We start from the raw sequence: 13,573 nt of genomic DNA on the forward strand, positions 1-13,573 counted from the left end.
AATTTATACTGCTATTTCTGCCTGTCTTCCCACTTAGGAACTGAATCATCCTGGATCCATCAGTCACTTAAGTGTCAACACCACAGAGCTTGTTTCAAAACTCTTATTTGGCTAGGTGTGACCGTGGCACATCTTTGATTCCAGCACTGCAGAGAAAGGTGGATGGATACCTATGGATTTGAGGATAGCCTGTTCTACACGCAGGTTCCAGGCCAGCTAAGGCTACACAGTAAGAAGAGACAAATAACAAATTGGGTGTGGTGGTGGTACTCGCCTTTAATCCCAGCACTTGAGGCAGAGGCAGGCGGATCTCTGTGAGTTGGAGGCCAGCCTGGTCTACAGAGCTAGTCCAGGACAGGCTCCAAAGCTTCAGAGAAACACTGTCTCAAAAAAAAAAAAAAAAAAAAAAAGAGAGAGAGAGAAATAAAACAAACAACCCACAGTGAATGCCCAATCACCCAAAAGTGACTCTAGCCATCCAGACATACCAGAGAGCCACAAAGTGCTGCCTTTCAGTGAAAAGAGAAATCAGAAAGCACAAAGCAAATATAGGGTTCAGTACTATCTAATCTTTCAATCCAGTTTTAGGTGGATCATCTCCTTCCCTGTCCTTCCGTTCTCCTTTATTTCCTCACCTGTAATTATGCTAAGCAAGACTCAGACAGAGCCCTGACAGAAACAGAACTGCTATGAGAGCCACCTACCAAACCAGAAACTCCAAAGCTACTTAGGACCTGAATGCAAGAGACAGCAGACCAAAGTTCACAATCAGGAAAAGAACTGCATCCTACTGACTTGAGGTAACAAGAATGCTCATGGTGTACGCCTTTAATCCCAGGACTTGGGAGGCAGAGGCAGGTGGATCTGAGTTCAAGGACAGCTTAGTTCCAGGGCAACCAGGACTCTTACACAGAGAAACCTGTCTCAAAAAACAAAAAAATAAGTTGTCTGTTTTGTGAGCCCTTTGTTCATTCCCACCCCCCCAGTCTTTGCTGTTAATAAAACTAACAAGAAAAAATACATAAAATTTAAAAAAACTGTTCACTTTTAAATTTAGTCTGGATTAAACAGATTAAATGTTTCTTACATAAAATATTATGTCCTGTCAGGTATTACCATTTTCTCTGACTTATATAAGCCTTTTTAAAAGTAGACCTTTCAAGACCAATCCTTTTCAAGCAAATATTAACTATGTTCTGACATGAATAGAAAGAAACTACAGGAGCAGAAAACAAAACAAAACCCAAGTTCAATTTAACTATATCTGAACACATGGATCTCTATTCTTCCTTTATAGGACCTTGGGCACCTGCAACTACCAAAAGTCTCTAACTCCCTCTCTACTGTCTTAGCTTACATTTTTGTACTGACTTATAAAAGTCTTTGAGGGCAAATACCAAAAGTCTCTAACTCCCTTCCTATTGTCTTAGACATAAATAAAAGCTGCTAATATTAAAACTTCTATTAAAATACATGAGGTCCAAAGTGCCCACTTTGAGGGGCTCTGACCTCCACCTATCACTTTCTGAACAATCTGTTTCCTCTTCAGAACTGCTGACCACTTCTCCCTCCAGAATGTAAACCCCAGGAGACCAGAGCTTTCCAAGCCAAATACCAAGCATCATGTGGTAGACACAAAACAAATAGCATCTAGATCCTGCTCTTTCTCTTTAGCTTATGTTGAATAAGAAATTAAGGTTACTCATCAGTTGTAGAGGAGTAGCATGGAGTATTCCGCTAGGTTCAATCACAAGTGTCAGTAGAAGGCTCACACAAACCTGATGACCTTAGTTGATTCCCCAGAGCCTACAGTAGGAGGAGAGTGTTGTGGGATATTTGTACACTAGTGGGGCAGAGAAAGACTCAGCACGAGAGAGAACTCCCAAAAGTTACACTCTAACCTCACCAAACACAGTGATGCACATACACCTCAGACATAGGCATATCATATACACATAATAATAAGTGAAAGGGACAGAGATGAGTGCTACAGACGTGTTACTGCCATCTTTTAGGATGGAGAACAGTAAACTATCTCCCAGAAAAGAATATATTTTAAAGAGAAATTTTCAGGTTGGGGATTTAGCTCAGTGGTAGAGCGCTTGCCTAGCAAGCACAAAGCCCTGGGTTCAATCCTCAGCTCAAAAGGAAAAAGAAAAAAGAAATTTTCATTATCCGACTATTAAACAATGGGCCCTATGGTGATGTAAATGAGAAATGTCTTTCACAGGCTCATGATCTTCAACACTCGGTTCTCAGTTGGTCATGCCGTTTGGGGGTTATGGAGCCTTTAGGAGGTTTAACCTTGCTGGAGGAAGTTTGTCACTAGAGATAGACTTTAAGTCTATAACCTTCTTAATGCATGTGAACAATGCCTTTGCTTCCTGATTCTGTCATCATGTCATGCCTTAGCTGCCATTATGGACTCCTTTTCTTTCTGAAAAAGTAGCTAAAGTAAGCCTTTTCTTCCTTCAGAAAGGTAAATCTCGCTGGGCGGTGGCGGCGCATGCCTTTAATACCAGCACTCATGAGGCAGAGCCAGGCGGATCTCTGTGAGTTCAAGGTCCCTGGTCTACAGAGCGAGATCCAAGGACCGGCACCAAAAACTACACAGAGAAACCCTTCCTTGGAGACACACACACACACACACACACACACACACACACACACACACACACACTGTTCTTCCAGAGGACCTGAGTTCAATCTCAGCACCCATGTAGAGTGGGCTCATAACCACTATTACCTGAACTCACATACACATAATTAAAACTTAAGTGGCTCAGAACCACCAAAAACAAACAAAAAGCACATCATTAGCACATTTAATAAGCTCTGGAGGGCATAAGGCAGAGGCAGGCAGATCTGTGAGTTCAAGGCTAGCCTGGTCTACATAGCAAATTCCAGGCCAGTCAGACCCTGTCTCAAACTACTCTCTCCACCAGGAAAAAAAAAAAAAAAAAGACTGGAGGCAAGAAAGCACACACACACAAAAAAATAATAACAAAGAGACTCACAAAGGCTAAAACCTTAAAATCAATATCAACCTTGAGGTTATGAACAAAGCATGTTGATCTGAACGTTCAAGTTTCTTGTATGTAACCAATCAGAAACGTGTTATTCCTGCTCTGAATATCCTTTAACTAGTCAGCCATTTTAGTAACTTCTTATACATTAAAAGCACTGGCTGTTCTTCCAAAGTTCTGAGTTCAATTCCCAGTATCCACATAGTGGCTCACAAGTGTCTATTAACTAGTTCCATGGGATCTGATAACTACCCTCTTCTGGTATGCAAGTATATATGCAGACAGAACACCCATATACATAAATAAATCATATATACATATATATGTATGAGTGTTTTGCCAGCATGTAAGTCTGTGCATGAAGCATGTGCCTGGTGCCTAGACACATGGAGAGACAAAAGAGGGAATCAAATCCCCTGGAACTGGAGTATAGACCTTTGTGGACCACTTTGTTGATGCTGGAAATCAAACATGGGTCCTCTGTAAGAGCAGCTTGTGTTCTTACCCCCAGTGACAATTTTTTCAGTTAATTCTTTCAAAAGTGTTGCTTTGAGGTTTTATAGGTCTTTTATTTTCTGTTCTACAGGATGTAAAAACCACATTTAGAAACATGCTCAATTAAGCTGGAGGTGTAACTCAGTGGTAGAGCACTTGCACAGCATGCAGAAGGCCCTAGGCTACTCAGGAAGGCAATGGAAAACTTTTTTAAATCAATTTATTTTTATTTTTTGTGTATGAGTGGCTTGCCTGCATGTATCAATGTGTACCACTTGTGTGCCTGGTACCTTCCAAGGTAAGAAGAGGGCATCCAATCTCCTAGAACTGGAGTTATGGATGTTGTAAGCCACCATGTGGATGTTGAGAAAGGAGAGCGGGTCCTCTGTAGGAGCAATCAATGAATGCTCTTAACTACTGGACCATCCTCTCCAGCCCTGATATTATTAATAAACTGTTAAGAATAAGAAATAAAGTTCTTGGTCTGGAGATATGGTTCGGCTGTTCTTCCAGAGGTCCTGAGTTCAATTCCCAGCAACCACATGGTGGCTCAACCATCTGTAATGAGATCTGGCGCCCTCTTCTGGTGTGCATACAGACAGGTCATTTATATACATAAAATAAATATTAAAAAAAAAAAGAAATAAAGTTCTCAATACTTTTCTTCCAGCTTTAGGAGGAAAAAAACATGTTTATTTTTAGATGAAAATCTGGTATCACAGTTATTAAGTATTTATAATTGAAATTTCAATTTCACCCTTTCCTAACATCACCTTTTTGGGAGGAAGGAGGGAGTACAGAGGATGAAAATCATAACAATTAAGAGACCAGGCAAGGAGCTGGAGATGGCTCAGTGGTTAAGAGCACTGGATGCTCTTCCAGAGGACCTGGGTTCACTTCCCAGCAACCACATGGCAGCTCACAGTTGTAAACAACGGTCTGTAATTCCAGTTCCAGGGGACCTGACACCCATAGCAAAACACCAATGCACATAAAATAAAAATAAATTTTAGGTTGGGGATTTAGCTCAGTGGTAGAGTGCTTGCCTAGCAAGCACAAGGCCCTGGGTTCGGTCCTCAGCCCAAAATAATTAATTAATTAATTGATTGATTGATTAGATTGAGAGAGAGAGAGACAGACCAGGCAAACTACAACTAAGCTATACTCCCCAACCCAAGATCATTTTTTTTAATTTAAGTAATGATCAAAAATATTCTGTGCAATCTTACTTATTAACCTTGAAATTTAAAAATATTATCTAAATAGTCAAATGTTAATGTTTTGTTTTCTTAATAAAAAGCCAACTGTCGGTGCACACCTTTAATCCCAGCACTGGGGAGGTAGGGGGATCTCTGTGAATTTCAAGGCCAGCCTCATCTACAGATCGAGTTTCAGGACAGCCAGGGATGTCACACAGAGAAACCTTGTCTCCAAAAGCCAAATAAATAAATAGCCAACTTTTTCTAATTGTAAAACAGATGCACATGATTGCTTTACAAATGGAAAAAGTGTGTCTATAGATTTTCAAGATAATAATTTACCACAATGATGCCAGGACAAGACTAGAAGCTTAAGGCTTGGCCTTAGGCAGCCAGTAAAGGCAATGCATTTAAAATAGCACCTGTCCCCAACCAGATCCTTCTTCAACACCACCACAGCCTGGGGCTTCAAAGGGAAGGAGTAGTCACCAAAGCACCCTTGATTGTCCACAAGATTTTCAGCTCTGAACAATCTCAGAGATTTGTGTTCATAATAAAAATCCACTTAATTCTTTACTCACAGAACCACTATAGAACTATAGTATTTCTCAAATCTAGAATTGTATCTAAATGGTTCAAACCACAGCCAACTGTTCCCTCCTGCTACACCACCCTGCTGTGGATATCACTGTCTAAATAAAATGCTGATTGGCCAGTAGCCAGGCAGGAAGTATAGGTGGGACAAGCAGAGAAGAGAATTCTGGGAAGTGGAAGGCTGAGGCGGGGAGACACTGCCAGCCGCTGCCATGACAAGGGAGATGTAAGGTACTGGTAAGCCACAAGCCACATTGTGGCAAAGTATAGATTAATAGAAATGGGTTGAATATAAGAGTAAGAGCTAGACAATGGTAGGCCTGAGCTAATGGCCAAGCAGTTTAAATAATATAAGCGGCTGTGTGTTCATTTTATAAGTGGGCTACCGGACTGCTGGGGCTTAGTGGGACCTGAAGAAAAGCTCTCCAGCTACACCACCCCAACAATTAAACAAACAAACCCAAACCAAGAACTCAAGACTCCATCTCCCAAACATAATTTTCTTTTCAAAGGCAAACTTCTACCCTGGAGTCTTAGTACATATCTGTAATTAGCATTCAGAAGGCTGAGGCAAGACAATCACAAGTTTTGAGATCAGTCTAATTACACAAAAACAAAGATCTTTAAATAAATAAATAAATAAATAAATGAAAGTTTGCTGTTGGGCAGTGGTAGCACACACCTTTAAACCCAGCACATAGGAGGCTGGTGGATCTGAGTTCAAGGCCAGCCTGGTCTACAGAGTAAGTTACAGGACAGCCAGGGATACACAAAGAAACCCTATCTCAAAAAATAATGGATAGATGGATGGATAACTACATAACTAACTGAATAAGTGAAATACGTAAATAAGCAAATAAATAAAAGCCATTTGCCAATTATATAAACATGTTCCTACCACAGTGCTCAGAGGAACCAATGCCTAGAGTGTGGTAAACAGGTGCTGTACCATAAAGCTACATCCCAACCACCAGGTTCCTGTTTTAAAATTTAGAAAGTATAAGACTATTAGCCTAGGGCTGGAACTATGGCTCAGCAGTTTTACAGAGGACTCAAGTTCAATTCCCAGCACCCATATGGTGGCTTACAACTGTCCATAACTTTAGTTCTAGAAGATATGACATGACACCTTCTTCTGACCTCCAAGGGCCCTTAGGAAAGGCAGGAAGTGCACTAACATACATGCAGACGAAATATGCATATAAAGAAAATAAAAACAGATCACTTAGCTGGGCAGTAGTGGTGCAAGCCTTTGGCCCAAGCATACTCAGGAGGCAGAGGTAGGCAGATCTCTGTGAGTTCAAAGACAGCCAGGGCTACACAGAGAAACCCTGTCTTTAAAAAAAAAAAAAAAAAAAAATCATTTAATTATACGTGTTGTCTACACACACACACACACACACACACAAATACATACATACATACAGACTGACTTAAGGCTGTCTGTACATGGCACTGTAATCCAAACCTGTAATCCAAACAGTCCAGAACTAGAGGATCGGGAGCTAGGGCCACCCTGAACTACATGAGACCTTGTCTCAAAAACAAAGAGAAAACCTAGGCTATCCATCTATCCAAAGGGAAAACAAAAACATGCAACTCCACTTTGGTATATTTCCCTCCAAAAAGGTTTGGGAAGAGAGGTGTTTACTTGCTTGTTCTGAAATAGGACTCCACTATGCAGCTTTGGGCGGCCTGGAACTCTGTAGACCAGGCTGGCCTGGAACTCAAGAGATTTCCCTGCTGGTATTAAAGACCCAAACAGCTTATCTCATAAAATGCTTAAGTTTTCATAGGACCCTACTATAACAGTAAACCACTGTTTATGTCGCCTTTAAGGAAAAGGTGCTCGCTCACCAGAGATAAAACACTTCTTCCCCATGAGCAACAACAATAAACTTCATACACTAAACCTCAACACGGGGACCTTAAAAGGAAGGTGTGGAAATCAGAGTAGAAACTGCTTGTAGACTTTCCCTTTGTCCTGAAAAAAGCCCTACTAAAATTTCTTTCACAGAAAGCAATTTTCTTTCCAAAAAAAAAAAAAAAAAAAACCTATCTTTCTCTTATTCTGTATCAATTATGAAAGCCGTGTCCCACATCTTCAGCTAAACTACAAAGGCAAATTTATAATGAAGACTAATGGAGAAGCAGAACATAATATTTCTAGCCAGTCAATTACCTCAATCAAAATTATTCACATACTTAAAAACAGTGCTTCTCAATCTTCCTAATAATGCTCTGACCCTTTAATACAGTTCCTCATGTTGCAGTGAGCCCTAACCATGAAGTTATTTTCACTGCTACTTCATAACTGTAATTTTGCTACTATTATGAATCATAATGTAAATACCTGTGTTTTCCGATTATCTTAGGCAACCCCAGTGAGAGGGTCGTTGGACCCCCAAAGGGGTCTCTACCCACAGAACTGCTGCTTTAAACAATTCCAAATATACTTGTTAAACCAATTCTATGACTCTCCTCTAACACCCAGGGCTGGGCCAATGTTACCAATAAGATCATCCTTATCTTCATTAAAGCATACAACATCATCTTTGGAGCAAGGAAAAAAGACAGGAGCAACACATCAAAGCAAGTATTAGATAGTTGATAAATTTTATTAAAGTTCTTTGTGGCTATAACGAAGTAGGGAGACACTTTCCTTGATTAAGTTTCAGTAACAAGGCCTAGTTATCTCACTACTTGGATGGTTGAGACAGAAGGAGCCATGATTCAAGGATCCTTGTCTACCACACTAATAAATAAATATCATTTTAAAAATGAAAAGGACTGTCCTCAGTACATAATCTGTTCAAAATCAGCCTGGGCTATATATAAGATCCTGTCTAGCTGCTGGGTGGTGGTAGTGGCAGCAGCACAAGACTTTAATCCCAGTACTTGGGAGGCAGAAGCAGGCAGACCTCTGAGTTCCAGAACAACCGGAGCTACACAGAGAAACCTTGTCTCAAGGGGGATAAAAAAGAGGGGGGGGGGGGCTAGAGTGGGAGGACCTAGGAATATAGTTCAATCAGGAAACTGCTTCCACAAGCTTGCAAGCAGCCCTGGGCTCAATTTCCAGCGGAATAAACAGAGTGTGGCAGTATATACCAGTTGCCCTAGTACTCTAGAAGCAGATCAGAAATTCAAGGTCATTCTCTACTACACAGGGAGATACACACACACACACACACACACACACACACACACACACACACACACACACGAGACCTTGTCTTGGGAGGGAGGGAGGGAGGGAGGGAGGGAGGGAGGGGAGGAGGGGAGGAGGGGGGAGGAGAGGGGAGGAGAGGGGAGGAGAGGGGAGGAGAGGGAAGGAGAGGGGAGGAGAGGGGAGGAGAGGGGAGGAGAGGGAAGGAGAGGGAAGGAGAGGGGAGGAGAGGGAAGGAGAGGGAAGGAGAGGGGAGGAGATCAGATCAGAGGAAAGAATTGTATTGAGAGGAAGTAATACTGAACTAAAACCCAAAGCAGGAGGAAGGAGTATGAAAAGCTAGAATGGGCACTCAGCAGACAAGCATATAAGTATATCAAAGCCCAAGAATGAGGAATGAGATCTGATCTAGAAATCATAGGCCATGGTAACCATTCTTTTAAGAGTGACAGGACTGAGAATCTTAGCAGAAGCTTGTCATAGAATCAAAGTTAGGTTGTATTTTTTTTGTTTGGGGGGTTGGAGGTTTTAAGGGTTTGGGTTTTTGGGTTTTGTTTGTTTGTTTGTTTATGGGCTTGTACCATTGGATGCATGCAAAGTCCAAGGACAACTTGAGGGAATCAGTTCTCTCCTCCATGGAGGATCTGGGATCAAAGTTAGGTCATCAGACTTGGCAGCAAGCACTTCACCAGATGAGCTATCTCACCAGCCCTAGTTTTGGTTTTCTGAGACAAAATCCTGAGTAGCTCAGGCTACTTGCTATATAGCCAACCATGACCTTGAATTCTGACCCTACCTAAGTACTGGGATTGTAAGTATACACCAGCTCACAATGACCATTTTGATGCTTATCATAAAAACCGTATCTGTAGTTCTGTCTTACAACTTATTTTTATTTCATGTTCACTGGTGTTTTGCCTCCATGTATGTCTGTGTGAGGGTGTCAGAAGCCCTGCAACTGGAGTCACAGGCAGGTGAGAGCTGCCATGTGGGTGCTGGGAACCAAACCAGCTCAGCCGTTAAGAGCACTGGCTGCTCTTCCAGGACCCGGGTTCAATTCCCACATGGCAGCTCACACCTGTCTATGACTCCAGTTCCAGGGGATCTGACACCCTCACACAAACATACATGAAGGCAGAAACACCAATGTGTATATACATACATACATACATACATATATATATATATATATGTAAAATAAATTTATGAGATAAATAAAATTCTCTCTCTGTCTCTGTCCTCTCTCTGTCTCTGTCTTGGTTTGAGGGGCTGGGTATGTAGCTCAACTGGTAGAGCTCTTGCCTGGTATTCAGGAAGCCTTGTTTGGTAGCACATGCCTGTACTATCCTAGCATTGGGTGGGTAGTTAAGAGGAGAATCAAAATTCCAAGGTTGTCTTCTGCTACATGAGGAGTTCAAGAACAGCATGGAATACTTGAAACTGTCAACCAAAAAAAAAAAAAAAATGTGTTGTGTTTAAAAATTAATTACGGGTTGGGGATTTAGCTCAGTGGTAGAGTGCTTGCCTAGCAAGCGCAAGGCCCAGGGTTCGATTTTCAACTCAAATAAATAAATAAATAAATAAATGAAAATTAATTGCAAGGAAAGTTGGATAGGATAATTAAATGATAATTTTAAAAGTACAGAACAAAAATAGCCATTTAAATACAAAGCTGAATTCAAATCTAGCTTAAGAGATACCACAAATATCCATCAAACAAACAAGCCACTTAAGAATAAAAATATCTATAGGAATTAATGAAGTAGTCATTAAAGTGGATCGTTTCCTAAGCCTAAAAAGGCTTTCCATGCCAATTATCCAACTGCCTGAGTTCCGGAGCTGAGGACTGACACCCTCTTTCATATAGCTTTAAGACAAAACTGAGAAAGCTGAATTGGACAGAAATTCCATTTGAAATTCAAATGAGAACACATACTGAAAACATTTCAAGACAATAACTCCTAGTTATTTGAGTTCATTTGATTTTTATTTAAAGTTATCACAAGGGCCATGCTCAGTCTCAGAGCACTGCCTAAACAGCAGTAATAAACTGTCACAGCATGCGGTCAGACATGCAATGCATCATCATTTTCACCTATTAACTAGCAAATATCTTGCTATTAAGAGAAGCTCATCCATTACACTTACCATTTGAGGGATGAAGGGACTTACACGGGGTAATGGACAGATCAAAACACTTATTTTGGCAACAAATGCAGATTATTCTCTGAACCAGCATTTACTGATGCTTTCTAATTATGTTATTTAATTGATGATGGGCTCACTGCCAATATGCAAAATAACCCTCCTCTTATATTTGATGAACATAATTTTACTATGTCAAACCCACTTAGGAATCCAAGGTATACACTCAAAGCTTCTAGAAAAATATTCTTAAATACACACAGCATAGGTTCTTTAACTCTATTTGTAGAAAATTCTTGTCACTGAATCAACACTGTAATTATAGCTAACATGACAGCCACTAGTCATCAGTAGCCATCTGGTTTAGTGAGATGAAAGGCTCTGATAGCACAGCATGATTAACACGGCTAGTCTAGAGAAAAGGCTAACAGAAAAATGCAAGTTAAAAGGCTGGTAGAAAGTTAGAACTGTAAACGAGGAATTCAAAACTAGGTGATACTTTTAGAGAACTTGTGGTAAATTGTGTTGGACGTTGTTTACTACAGGAAGAAAAAAAAGGAGGAAAATAAAAAATAAACACTCCCAAAGGAATCAAGCTGAGGTCAAATTTAGCAGTATCTTTTGGGTTGCTTTTCAAGGAACGCAAGAGGCAAGCACAAAGAAGAGAAAAATGTCATAGCAACTTGGCCTTTGTTCCCTCCCATCCCATTCCATTCAGGATGGCCAGCCTATCACATGAGATCCTGCTCTTAAGCGTGAAACTACAGAAAGGAGAACAACAGCTGAATGAAGTGTGGGGGAGGAAACATCAGCTATATGGAGATCCAATTCAGGGTCACAATCCAAGTGAAGCAAGGCATTTTTCCGTTTAAGTATAGCTGCAAAGTGACAGAGTATTTGTGCAATCATTCCAAAAGACACAAACAGAACTCTAGGTCTTCAGGGCAGCCAATGTTCAAGAAAAGAAAGTCTCAGGGCAACAAGTAACATTCTTGGAGACTGCCATGGAACTATGCAAGTTATACCACTGACTGGGTATCTCACACACATAACCCAGTAACTGTTTCGACAGCTTTTCCACAACCCATATCACCTACATGTTTTGCTAAGTAAGTCTCCTCATCCTCTAAAAGACCCAATAGACTAAGTAAGTTTTTACGTTCAACAATTGTGCCCCTTTATTCTATATATTGTCCTATATTAAGGACAGTGTCCAAAGGACCACAGAAAAGTCACCAAATAAGCACAAAACCTGATTTTTCTATCGGTAAATGTATAAAACTACACAGTTCTCTCAAGTGGATGTAAAACTTCCATGACTGCAGAAACTACTATGAAACATGAGCACTAGACCCATGTAACCAGGAGATTTCAGAGCATACAGCCTAACTGAGGACCAGTTTAACCTTCACAAGACTTCCAAACCCCTGTAAGTGGTTATGCTAGACTAGCTTTCCAGAAACACAACAAAAACAGAAAACCCTACTGGAGCACCAGGTCAAGACAAGGCCTCAAGAAAAAAATTAAGACTCCACACCAAGCCACATACATCCGAACTGAACCGCACATCCGTCTGTGAGGGGGCTGGATCCATGTGGCAAGGCCAACCCTGCACACACGTACACACGCGCGCGAGGGCGCGCGCGCGCGCGCGCACACACACACACACACACACACACACACACACACACACACAGCGCTACCGCCTTGCCAGGGGATGATGAAATGAGGAACGGAAATTAACATTTCAAGCAACGTCTCACATTGTTCCTTGAGGCCAAGGGCTGCTGCAGCAGCCGTCGCCTACACCGTTTTCCTCCCACTCGCCCCCAGTCTCGCCTTCCCCTCCCCCCGACGCCCCCCGCCGCCCCGCATTCCTGCCCCCACTCGGGCCTGCGCGCCTCCGCACCCCGCAGCTCCAGGTCCCCGGCTCGCCCGCCCCCTCCGGCTCGGCTCGCAGCCCGAGGGCCGCCTGCTCCCATTTCAAAACACGATAATAATAGGGACGCTGGGAATAACAACTACCACCAGCCCAGCGACGGGGCCCCTCCCGAGGGTCAGAGGTCGGCGCCCCACATCACTGCAGACCCCAGGGACCCCCAGAAGCCCTCCGTCGACCTCACAGGGTACTAAGACCCACTGGCCCACCGTCGCCCCTCAACCGAGGCCCGCCCTCGGTCCTCACAGTCACCCCGGCCCGCCCCGGAGCCCTCCCTCAGCCCCTCACGGCCGCTCGACCCCTGGGACGCCCCGAGGCTCGCCTCGGAGCCCGCCCTCAGCCCCTCATGGCCGCTCGCAAGGAACCCCGCGGCCCACCGACCAGCCTCTCGCGGCGCCCGGCCCGCCCCGGGGCACCCGCGGCGTCAGGCAGCGGAGGAGGGCCTGCAGGCCGCAAAGGCCGCGGGAACGCCCGGCGCTCGCCCCGACCACCACCCCCAGGTCCTCGGCGCCTCTCACCCGGCTCCGAGGGCGACGCGGCTCCGCGGCGGAACGGCGGCGGGGCGCGGGCGCTGCCCATGCAGCCCGCGGCCGCGTTTCCCGGGCCGCGCGGCCCGGGCGGGAAGGCGGCGGCGGCGGCGGAGCGCGGACTGTGGGCTGCGGCGAGTGCGGAGCCGGCGGGATGCAAGCCCGCCCAAGTCGCGCAGAAGCTCACGCGGGACGGCAGTGCTCACGCAGGCGCTACTGTGGGGGCGTCTGGCCGCGGACTCCGCCGCGGCGCCTCCCCGGCTGGGGCCCTCGGTCCATAGCGCTCTATCGCGGGCGGCCTCTGGCTCCAGGACCCAGCGGTGGCTGCGGCGGGCGCCGGCCGCATGAGAGGCTCCCGCCCATTGGCTCGCCGTATCCGCCGCCACCATTGGCCCGCCCAGCAGAGCGGCAGGGGCCGTTCACGTCACGTCGGAAAGGAAATGCGATCCTGGGGTGAAAGGGCACAGGCGGCCTGACGGCTT

The 13,573-nt window shown here is 44.0% G+C and overlaps 1 protein-coding gene across 4 annotated transcripts in view; it reads right to left on the bottom strand.

The window, feature by feature from the left end:
- Positions 1 to 13,199, bottom strand: part of Ankrd11 (ankyrin repeat domain 11) — a 181,769-nt gene extending 168,570 nt beyond the window's left edge. For all 4 annotated transcript variants that reach the window (XM_036188671.1, XM_036188670.1, XM_036188667.1 and 1 more), the window contains exon 1: positions 13,083 to 13,199. The gene's annotated coding sequence lies outside the window, so the exon portion shown is untranslated. The remainder of the gene's footprint in view (positions 1 to 13,082) is intronic.
- Positions 13,200 to 13,573: the final 374 nt, after the last annotated feature.

This window comes from Onychomys torridus, chromosome 5, assembly GCF_903995425.1.
Source record: "Onychomys torridus chromosome 5, mOncTor1.1, whole genome shotgun sequence".
NCBI classification, from domain to species: Eukaryota; Metazoa; Chordata; class Mammalia; order Rodentia; family Cricetidae; genus Onychomys; species Onychomys torridus.